The sequence below is a fragment of the Orycteropus afer genome, unplaced genomic scaffold (assembly GCF_000298275.1).
Source record: "Orycteropus afer afer isolate SDZICR_OR568_19922 unplaced genomic scaffold, OryAfe1.0 scaffold00579, whole genome shotgun sequence".
NCBI classification, from domain to species: domain Eukaryota; kingdom Metazoa; phylum Chordata; class Mammalia; order Tubulidentata; family Orycteropodidae; genus Orycteropus; species Orycteropus afer.
The window spans coordinates 1061757-1074204 of record NW_006922166.1 but is presented as its reverse complement, the minus strand read 5'-3'; positions in this window follow the sequence as shown (position 1 = coordinate 1074204).

Sequence of the window (12448 nt, the reverse complement as noted above, 5' to 3'; positions counted from 1 at the left end):
TATCCTTTCACCATATTTATTCAATCTGTATGTTGAACAAATAATCTGAAATTCTGGACTATATGAAGAAGAACATGGCATCAGGACTGGAGGAAGACTCATTAACAACCTATGTGTATGCAGATGACACAACTTTGCTTACTGAAAGTGAGGATGACTTGAAACACTTACTGATGAAGATTGAAGACCACAATCTGCAGTATGGATTACACAACAATATAAAGAAAACAAAGGTCCTCACAATGGTACCAATAAGAAGTATCATGATAAATGGAGAAGAGATTGAAGTTGTCAAAGACTTTATATTACTTGGTTCTACAATCAACACCAATGGAAGCAGCAGTCAAGATATCAGATGTCGTATAGCATTGGGCAAATCTGTTGCAAAGGATCGCTTTCAAGAACTGAAGAGCAAAGATGTTTCCTTGAAGACTAAGGTGAGCTTGACACAAGCCATGGTATTTTCAATCACCTCATATGCATGTGAGAGATGGACAATAAAAAAGGAAGACCGAAGAAGAGTTGATGCTTTTGAGTTGTGGTGTTGGCAAACAATGATGAAAGTACAATGGACTGATAGAACTAACAAATCTGTCCTGGAAGAAGTGTAGCCAGAATGCTCCTTGGAAGCGAGAATGGCCAGACTTGATCTCACCTACTTTGGTCATGTTGTCAGAGAGACCATTCCCTGGAGAAGGATATCATGCTTGGCAAAGTGGAGGGACAACGAAAAAGCAGAAGGCCCTCAACGAGATGGATTGACACATTGGCTGCAATGATGGGCTCAGGTATGGTAAGGATCATGGGGTTGGCACAGGACCAGGCAGTATTTCATTCTGCTGTACGTGAGATCACTATGAGTCAGAGATGACTTGACAACACCTAACAACAACAACAACATTACTGTTGTTACAGAATTGTATATGATATAGTAGTTACTATGTTGTTGTTGTTGTTATGTGCTGTCAAGTTGGACCTGACTCATAGCGACCCCTCCTTGGGTTTCTGAGGCAGTATCACTATGGAAGTAGATTGCCCACCTTCCTTCTGAGCAGTGGCTGGTGGGTTTGAACCACCAGCCTTCTGGTTAGCAGTCAAGTGCCTTAGGCACTAAGCTACCAGAGCTCCTAGTAGTTACTATACTTGTCCTTTATTCTTATGTACCTCTCAGTGTCTTTATTTGCCTTAGTCATGTCATGCCAACTTCCCTCATATTGCGTATTGACTTTCCTTTCACCAGAATTAACACATCTATTGTCTAGTAAGCTATTCTCCCTCACTCCCTTTCCCATCTCAGGTAACCATTAGTGAATGTTGCTTTCTGTGTATACACCTACTCTTAACTTTTATAAATGTGGTTATCGTACAGTATTTGTCCTTCTGTGATTGACTTATTTCACTCAGCATAAACTCCTCCAGATTCATCCATGTTTTACAATGTTTTGTGGACTCATCATTATTGTTGCTTAATATTCTATTGTTTGTATGTAGCACAATTTCACTGTGTATTATTTCATTGCATGTATGATATTCCACAATGTTTTTGTCCTTTCATCCATTTATTGTTGTTTCTATCTTTTTGCTATAGTGAATAATGTTGCAATTAACATGAGTGTGCAAATGTCTATTCATGTCACTGCCCTTATTTCTCTTCCATATCTAATAGTGAGATTACTGAATCATATAGTTTCTATTTCTAGCTTTTTGAGGAAGTGTCATACCATTTTCCATAGTGGTTGTACCATTACAATCCTAATAGCAGTGCATAAGAGTTCCTACCTTCCCACAACTTGGTAGCATTTGTTGTTTTCTGTTTTTTTGATCAGAGATATCAGTCATAGGGATCAATTTGTGAGGGACTATCAAGTTAGATCATATTCTAAGGGGCATTTTGGATTTTTTTTTGTTTTTAATTTCTTTGGAACTTCTTTTGGGAAATACAGGCATTGAAGTATAAAAGCTAAATACTCAATTTAACCTACAGTGATTCATTAGAGAAACATGTGCTTCAAATCCAAAGGAGAATAAAGTTACTCCAAAATATTATTTTGGAAGATGTTCCATTAAATCTTTAAGGAAGAATGTGTTATGTATTAATCATGTCCTCTCATCTATTTATGAAAATTAAAAAAAGAACCAAAAAAAAAAAGAATCTTTTTGATTTGGCATGGCAATGAGGATAGGATACAGAGAGGATAAATAGCATTACAATCTCTTTTTTTTTAGTTTGCCACACATATTTACAATAAAATATCTACCAATCATGACAACACTTTTACTGTGTGTTGGATGTTTTAAATAGCTTTTTATTTTGAGATTTTGAATTCATTTTTCTATTAAAATAGTATTAGTAATTAACTCCTGGTGTTAGGCTTAGTTAGATCAGGTTCTAATGAGTTTTTGGTTGAAGTCACTTAAGTGACAATTTTTATAAGCAGTCAACAATCACAATATGTAAGTTGAGTAGCAAGACTTAGTTTATACTGTGGCAACAGACTGATGATCACCTTCAAATGTCAGATCAGCAGAGGATGGTTTTCTGATAGAAGGACAATGGTGACATTTTTAAAAAGTAGAGCACATTTCAACCTTTGTACAACATATTGAAATGAAAAATGGGTAACATCAAATAAAATGGAGATTTTTTATTGTTACATTTTGGTCAACTGGACCAATAAGCAACATCACAATAAATGGAGAAAAGATTGAAGTTTTCATTTCACTTGGATTCACAGTCAACACCCATGAAAACAGCAGTCAAGAAATCAAATCTTGTATTGCATTGGGTAAGTCTGCAAAAGACCTCTTTAAAGTGTTAAGGAGCAAAGACATCACTTTTGAAGACTAAGGTGTGCCTAACTCAAGCCAAATTATTTTCAATATCCTCATATGCATGTGAAAGCTGGATAGTGAATAAGGAAGATCAAAAGACTGGAGAAGAGTTGATGCCTTTGAATTGTGTTGGTGAAGAATACCAAAAATACCATGGACTGACAGGAGAACAAACAAATCTGTCCTGGACGAAGTGCAGCATGATTGGTCCTTGGAAGTGAGAATGGCCAGACTTTATCTCACTTACTTTGGTCATGTTGTCAGAAGGGACCATTCCCTGGAGAAGGATGTTGTGCTCGGTAAAGTAGAGGGTCAGTGAAAAAGGGGAAGACCCTCAACAAGATGGATTGACATAGTGGCTGCGACGATGGGCTCAAGTATAGCAGGGATTGTGAGGATGGCACAGGACCAGGCAGTGTTTTGTACTGTTGTGCGTGGGGTTGCTATGAGTCAGAGCTGACTTGATGACACCTAACGACAACAACAACAACAACACTTTAATGACTTCACATGACATTAGGAACATTGAATGTATGAGAGTGGAATAGTTTTTCTTTTTGTCCTTTTATCTGCTTAACTCTGTTTAACTTATGTTGAGTATATTTTGATTTCTTAGTTTCACGTCTTCCTAACATGTCTTTGAATTAATTCTTTAAATTTTTCAGATAGGTAATATGTTTTTAAAACATTGGCAATCACATATTAAAGTTCCATTATCATTTATTTCCCTAGGATAAACTAAGTTTTCATACCTCAATTTCTTTCTCCTTAAATAAAATTCTTACACAATATCATTCCTTACTTTTTATTTTTCCTCCTTCCTCTCTCCCAATGCCTTCTCTCTATCCTGATTTCAACTTTTCTGACATATACTTCCTATATACCAAAAGTGAAGATGACTAAGGGAAAGTATATACGGTCTCAATATGAAAAAATTGTAATGGTATCACAGAGCACTATCTGTCTCCGGAGGAGTTCTTGAAAAATTGCCACCTCTTAAATCTCACTATTACCCAAGAGTGATCCCATCAGCTGTTTAATGAGACCAAAGCTTAACTTAACCCAGTTTGGTACTGCTCATCCATTTCCCTGAAGGTAAACCAGGAAACTCCAAGCCCACAACTATTGACAGGGAGTCTGAACGTAACTTTCAGGGAGGTAGGTTTCATTTCAAGAGCTTATAGAATTTGAGAAATCTGAAGTTTATAGAATTTTAAGGATTTTATTTAAGAAAAAAGGGTATAATTTATTTCAAAAAATGTTACATAAACATTTAACTACGGGTACACATTACTAAGATCTCTCCATAGGACTGGAGCGTATACCGAGCCCTGAATCACAAGCTTTGAGCTTCCCTTTAAATGTTGTTTTGCATCGAATGGGTAGAAAGTATAAGTATTCCTAATTCTGAATACCTCAGAAGGAAAACCTAAATATTTTCAAAAGGCTCAAGACTGGCTAGCCTGATTCCATAAATACATTTTATAATTTGGCATTTATTCATTGAGTGAATGAATAGCCCTTGCTTCTTCTAAGATCAGTTTGAATCATCATATTGTTCCACCACTTGTCTGTCAGTTTGTCATATTATAGTGGCTTGTGTGTTGCTGTGATGCTGGAAGCTACATCACTGGTATTTCACATATCAGCAGGGTCAAGGTCACTCATGGTGGTCAGAGTTCAGTGGCGCGTCCAGACTAAGACAGGCTAGAAAGGAGGACTTTGTAATCTACTTCTGAAAATATTGGCCAATGAAAACCTTATGAATAGCAGTGGAACATTGTCCAATATAGTTCTAGAAGATGAGTCCCTCAGGTTGAAATGTACTCAAAATGTGACTGAGGAAGAATTGTCTCTTCAATGTGGAGTTGACCTTAATGACATGGATGCAATACAGCTTTTGGAACCTTCATCTGCTTTTGTAGCATGACTCAAAATGAGAAGAAATGGCTGAAAACATCTATTAATAATCTGAATGTGGAATGTACAAAGTATGAATCTAGGAAAATTGGAAACTGTCAAAAATATAATGGAACCCATAAAGACCAGTATCCTAGGCATTAGTGAGCTGAAATGGACTGGAACTGACCATTTTGAATCACACAACCATATGATTTATTATGTCAGGAATGACAAATTGAAGAAGAGTGGTGTTTCTTTCATCATCAAAAAGAACATTTCAAGAGCTATCCAGAAGTACAATGCTATCAGTAGTCAGATAATATCCATATGCCACAAGGAAAACCAATTAATACTACCATTATTTAAATTTACATACCAACCACTAATGCTAAAAATAAAGAAATAGAAGGTTTTTACCAACTTTTGCAGTCTGAACTTGATCAAACATGCAATCAAGGTGCATTGATAATTCTGGTGATTAGAATGTGAAAGTTGGAAACAAAGAAGTCTTGGTAGTTGGAAAATATTGCCAGGGTGATAGAAATGACACTGGCTAGTGTATGATAGATTTATGCAAGACCAAAAATATGCTCATTGCAAACATCTTTTATCAACAATATAAAAGGTGCCGCACACGAGGACTTTGTCAGAAAGAATACAAGAATCACATAGACTGCATCTGTGGAAAGAGATGATGGAGAAACTCAATATCATCCATCAGAACAAGGTCAGGAGTTTACTGCAGAACTGAGCTTCAATTACTCATATGCAAGTTTAAGTTGAAGCTGAAGAAAAATAAAACAAGTGCACAAGAGCCAAAGTAAAGCGTAGAGTATATCCCACCTGAATTTAGAGACCTTCTCAAGAATAGATTTGATGTATTGAACACCAGTTACCAAAGACCAGAGAAGTTGTGGGGTGACATTATGGACATTACAAAAGAAGAAAGCAAAAAGGTCATTAAAAAGAAAAGAAAGAAAAAAATAAAATGTATGTCGGGAGACACTCTGAAACTTACTCTTGAACTTAGAGAGCTAAGGCAAATGGAAGAAATGATGAATTAAAATAGCTTGCAGTAGTTAAGGTTGTGTCAACTTGGCTGTATCATGGTTTTGAGTGACTTGGCAGTTGGATGTAGCTATTCTCCATGTTGAGATGTAGTTACCTCCATGGTGCAATTTTCTGTGAGCAGCTCAGTAGTTGAAGGGAGTTACCTTTGGGTATGGATTGCTTTTGGTGTATATGGAGAAGCTTAGGGAAGGGTCTCTAGCTTTTTGGCACATTTTGGATCCTACATTTGGCTAATTCTTCATCTCCAGCCCCTGGACTTGAATCAGTGCTTGCCATGTTGTCTGCTGATTTTGGGATTGTGCAGTTTTTCCTGCTGATCTTGGGTTCATCAGCCTCAAGGGGCAGAGCTGAAGCCCATGGTCAAGGGCCTTTCACATAGCCCCTAGAGTTGGCAATCTGAATTTGGACTTCTAGCCTCTTAAACTGTAAAAGATTAAATTGCTGTTTGTTAAAGCCATCCACTGTGATATTTTTGTCATAGCAGCAGTAGATAATTAAGACATGGCTGAACAGAGGATTTCACAGGACAGCTCAAGAAATTTTATTATGAAATGTGCAGATAGCTGGAGTTAGAAAACAAAAAGGGAAGAACTGGCTTAGCTTTTCTCTAGCTGTAAGTATTGATGAAAAAAATTCAAGTATCAAGTTACAATTTTAAAGAATTCTATAGGCAAAATATTGAGTGATGCAAAAAGAATCAAAAGAAGATGGAAACAATACATAGAGTCACTGTACCAAAAAGAATTGGTTGATATTCAACCATTTCAATAGGTAGCATATGATCAAGAACCATTGGTACTGAAGAAGGAGATATAAACTGCACTGAAAGCTCTGGCAAAAAGCAAGTCTCCAGGAATTGACAAAATATCAAACGGGATGTTGCAACATATGGGTGCAGTGCTGGAAAGGCTCAATCATCTATGCTAAGAAAGTTGGAAGACAGCTCCCTGGCCAACCAACTAGAAGAAATCTATATTTTTGCCTGTTCCAAAGAACATGGTCATGGTGGCAATGGGCTCAAGTGTAGCAAGAATCGGGGAGGTGGCTCAGGACCATGTGGTGTTTGTTCTGCTCTGCATCAGGTCACTATGAGTTGGAGATGAGTTGATGGCACTTAATAACAACAACAACAACAACAAAGAATGGTGATCCAACAGATTATGAACATTATCAAACAGTATTATTAATCACATGCAAGTACAATTTTGCTGAAGATAATTCAAAAATGGTGGAAACACTACATGTACAAGGAACTGCCAGAAATTCAAGCTGGATTCAGAAGAGAATGTGGAACAAGGGATGTCATTGCTGATGTCAGATAAATCTTGACTGAAAGCAGAGAATACGAGAAAGATGTTTATCTGTGGTTCATTGATTATACACAAGGCACTCAACTATGTGAATAATAACAAATAATGGATAACATTTCAAAGGATGGAAATTCCAAAACAGATAATTGTGTTGATGTGGAATCTGTATATAGACCAAGAGGCAGTCATTCAAACAGAAGAGAGGGATACTGCTCATTTTACAATCAGAGTTGCGTGTCACAGTTGTATTCTTTCAACATACTTATTCAATCAGTATGGTGAACCAATAATCCCCTATGTTGAACTCAGCATCAGAATTGGAGGAAGACTCATTAACAACCTGTGATATGTAGATGACACAACCTTGCTTGCTAAAATAAAGCTGACTTGAAGTACTTAGTGATGAAGATCAAAAATTACAGCCTTCAGTATGGATTACACCTCAGCATAAAGGAAACAAAAATCCTCACAATTGGACCAATGGGCAACATCATGCTAAATGGAGAAAAGACTGAAGTTGTCAGGGATTCACAATTATCTCTAAGGAAGCAGCAGTCAAGAAATCAAATGATGTATTTCATTGGGAAAATCTGGTGCAATAGTCCTCTTTAAAGTGTTAAAAAACAAAGATAAGATGTTTCTTTGAGGATTAATGTGTGCCTAACTCAAGCTATGGTATTTTTAGTTGCCTCATTTGCGTGAGAAAGTTGGTCAATAAATTAGGAAGACTAAATGAGAATTAATATCTCTGAATTATGGTACTGGTGGAAAATATTGGATATATCATGAACTTCCAGAAGAACAAACTAATCTGTCTTGAAAGAAGTACAACCAGTATGCTCCTTAAAAGTAAGATGACTCTTCTTTCTATGGTAAAAAGATGGATTGAAGACACTCTGTCATAAATCATTACTGTAATATCTAAGCAAAGTTTAGTCTACCAGAGTGAAACTTAATAAACACATAGCATATGTAAGCATCAAAGAAAAGCGGATTTTCCAGTGTTGAGTAAATACATAAACAAATATTGTCCTTGGCACAGTTTACAGCAAGGTGCAGATGACATGGATTTGTATCACTGTGTTCACTCCAGTTCCTCTGTTTGTTGAGGAAATAAATGGCTGGAGTTTCAGGTAGTATTTCCTCTGAGATTCTCTCAACTTCCCTGCATAGCATAGAGGAATGCGTGCAGACAGGTGTCTGTACAATTATTGATTAAAATATGAATTTGAAATGTTTTAGTGTGTATCATTTTAGACATTTTTTACTTCAGGTTTTAGATCCAAAGGGATATGAGAACTCAGAGAATAAATATCAATCAGAGAATGCATTCTCCAGTTACCTTGTGGTTATTCAAGGGAGTTTCACAAAGACCTTAATGAAATTATCTCAAATTTAGATTGCCATGACCAGTATCTTCTCTTCAGTTTAGTTGTTATGACTTTTTATGAATAAATTTATGTTAGATTCATGCAGCAAGTTAAAAAGTTAAGCAAAATCTAAAGTGTCAGCATGAGAACCAAAATATTAAAGCCCCCAAAAGAAAACTACTGTTGATTCCAGTAATATAAACTACAAATTTGAGGGTATGTTGTCAGCGTACTGTTCTCATTGCTTTTCTCTGAGTCCATAGAATCACTTCCAGTGATATAATTATCTGCTCATGGGAGTGCAAGATCAAAACAGATAAGAGCCCCTTATTTTTGTGATGAGTAGGACAATTTTAGAATTACTTATATGCATCCTCTTTTTTAAAACTCATACAGTGGTAAGCTATTTGCAATATGATAGATGTTGTATCTGGATATTTAGGACAAGAGAATTCTGAACCTTAAATACTAGGAGTTTTTCACACCTTTTCTGGTTAATTATCTAAATACATGAACAATTTTCTAGAACATCACATCTGAAGCTAAAGATCATATCCTGTTCCAAGAATAAATCAAAATATAAAGTGATATTTTTTGATGTAAGAGAAATAGTTTATTTCATTAATATTCAATATCTGTAACAATGCTTAAATTTACATATTCATAACATTTAAACATAACATTAAAAATACCAAACTTACTGCTGTCAAGTTGATTCGATTCACAGCGACCCTCCTTGGGTTTCCGAAGTGTTATCACTACAGAAGTAGATTGCCCAGTCTTCTTTCTGAGGAATGGATGCTGGGTTTGAACCACCAGCCTCTGATTACCAGTCAAATGCCTTAGACACTATGCCACCAGGGCTCCTGATGTATGTGTGTATAGCTTGTATTTTTCTGATTTTACTTGTTGCTATAAGGTGTTTAAGTCTCTTTGCCTATGACAGGCTGCCAACCAAAAATAAATTATGTCATTGTAAAGTAGTGCTAGATGACTTAAGCCATCAAATATTGAATCCACCAAAGACGTGGTATGCTGAAGTACTATACTCAATAACCATATTAAACACATGATTTGTACATTTTCTTGTGGCCTATAGACTGACATCTGACTAACTATTTTCTAATATTACATTTATTATGAAATTTTATTTTACTGATTTTACTGCAGATATCCACGTATGAAGCTTAGTACCTCAGTTCTCTAGAATCTATTACCCCCCACATACACTGACAACTGAAAAATAAAAACAAACACACACATTATAGATTTGGGTGTAAAATAACAAGATAAAACAGCCTTAGGGAAATTGTAGGCACAGTCTGAAAGAGCAACAATAATTTGCAGAATAAAATTCAAACTGTATTTTCCCACTGCTAGAAATTAGAGGAATCTTTTCACATGGGGTTCTTATCACTAGGAAGCAGGATCCTGCATTTAATCAAAACTGTTTTTTGTGTCATTCCAGGACACTTATAATCAATGTCATAAAAATTGTGTATTCTTATGAAATGTGCATCTCTTATATCAGGCACAATTAATCTCTATGTATAGAAAAAGGACCCAGATCTTAGATAAATTTCAAATACATAAAGAAGATTGTTCTAGTCCATAGGATGAATAACAGAATTAAATTTTTAAAACCAATTGAATCTTATTTTTAAAACTATTTATCTTCTAAAAATAAGTGCTTAATTTTTGTGTTAAAATATCCTTTTTTAGTGAAAGCAATTGCAATTTTTAATTTAGGTTTTAATTTTGAAATATGTAATTGACTCAGTCACTCAGCAACTATTTTTAGCACCTACCATATGTGAATTATTCCCAAGACAAGAAGAACATGATGATGAAGGTATCAGACTTGATTTCTGTCTTCTTGGAGTTTATAATCTACAAGAAGACACAGACATTTATAAAATAATCTCATTCACACACACACATACACACACACACACACACACCACTACCACCAGGGCACTGTGCTAAATGCTGTGAAGGAGAAGGGGATGGTATAATCATAACATGTAATATAAGGAACCTGTCTAATTTGGGCAGGGGTGGATGATCTAGGCAAAGTGATGTTTTAGCACTATGAAGATGATATTGAAGCTGGACATTGGAGAATGAATGAGTGTTAACTAGGTAAAAGTGAGGACCATTTTCATTTGAAGGGCACAGCATGGACACAGGCCTTGAGTGGAAGTGCAGAGAGAAAAGGGATGGAGATGGAGATGGTCTGGGAAGCCAGCTACAGCTGTATCTCACAGGGTTCATGAGGTCATGGTAAGTTTTTCAGACCTTATCCTAAAAGCACTGGATGCCATAGCAAGATTTTAAATAGGAGAGTCAAATGACAAAATATTAATTCTTAAAAAATAAACCAAAAAAACCCTTTTTTTATCAAAATAAAAGGTTGGTGAACACCCTTCCCTTCATTCTCTCACTGATCTCATTCCATATCTCAATCTAAAACTAGAACTATAAACTATAAACTGGAACTATAGTTCAGGATCATAGCGGCATTTTCATAAACAAAGATCTAGTCATCAAGGTGACTCTACTGTAATGATCCACAAATACATAAATATTCATTCATGATAGAAAGGTCCCGAGAGAATCTTACTGCTCTCAGTAGGTCACTTAGATCAGAAAAGGCAATAATAGTACTACATTCTCTAGGAATCTGTTTAGTCAATGGGGTGGTGGCAGATGCAATGGAATGTACCTAGGGTTACAACAAATAAAAGATGGAGAGGATTTCTTTGGTAACTGTACCTGATGAACGGTGATCACTAGATAGCTACTGAGCAGTTTTGGCCCAGTTAGTATTTGGAGAACAAAGGACTCTCAAGAAAGAATTTGGAGTCCAGAGGTAGAAGATGATGGTGGGTGCCTTGAAAAGAAAACCAGTGTTCTTTGATGAGCCAAGGCATGAAGATTAGTAGCTGCTCTTGTGTGTACAAACCTGCCCTGGGTTCCTCCAGGATGTTCTGGCTTTTCTGGCAACAGTGTTCATCTTTCTCTCATCAAAAATATTTCCCTCTAAAAGCTGTCACATCTAGACATATCTTTTCCCTTTTATCCCTCTGATTGTTTTCCTTCTCTCTTTGTTTTCTCTTCAATTTTTTAAATCTCTCACATTCTCCATTTGTCAATTTAATTTTCTTCTTACTTTTCCCCTTACCTTTTCTTTCACCATTTATTTTTCTTTTTGATAATTGACCATGATATAAAACAGAGATGACTGTTTTAAAATAATTGGTATATTTGTAGAAAGAAATTTTATAATTTAAGTATAATTTTTAGTTTATCTAAAAGTACATATACACTATATATTAATTAGTATCAGTTTTAAATTGCTGTAGGGAGCCTGGGAGGGGAAGTGTTTTGCAAATAACTGTAAACCAATAGCTTGGTGTTCAAACCTATTCATCAGTTCCCCAGAGGAGGCCTGGAGATCTGTTACTGTAAAGATTACAGCCAAGAAATCCCTGTGGAGGAATTCCGTGTATCACCAGTTGCCATGACGCAGGGGCCAACTTGGGGGCAGCTAACAACAATAGAAATTGCTCTATACAGATAACATTTATTTTCTTTACAAGTCAGGGGGGTTTGAGAGAAAAACTAGAAGTTACATTATCTTCTAAATAACCACACTTACTCACTCACTTTATTATTATTTGGGTTAACCCCAGCATCTTGAAGACCAGTAATGTGTTATTAAAGTGGCACAGGTAAGGAGAATGATAGGCACATAGTAGGTACTTTATAAATATTTGTGAAATGAATAAGTAAATAAATATAGTTTATTAGATTAAGTGAAGGCTGAGAAACTGTTTTAATTCTCCTGGAATACAGATTTCTGGGTCCATGTAGTTGGAGTGACCCTCCCAAGAAAGTTGCCCTTGGGTGTCTTTTTGAGCCTAAGCTTGGAGAAATTGGTTTTTGAGAGTTGCCTTTGAG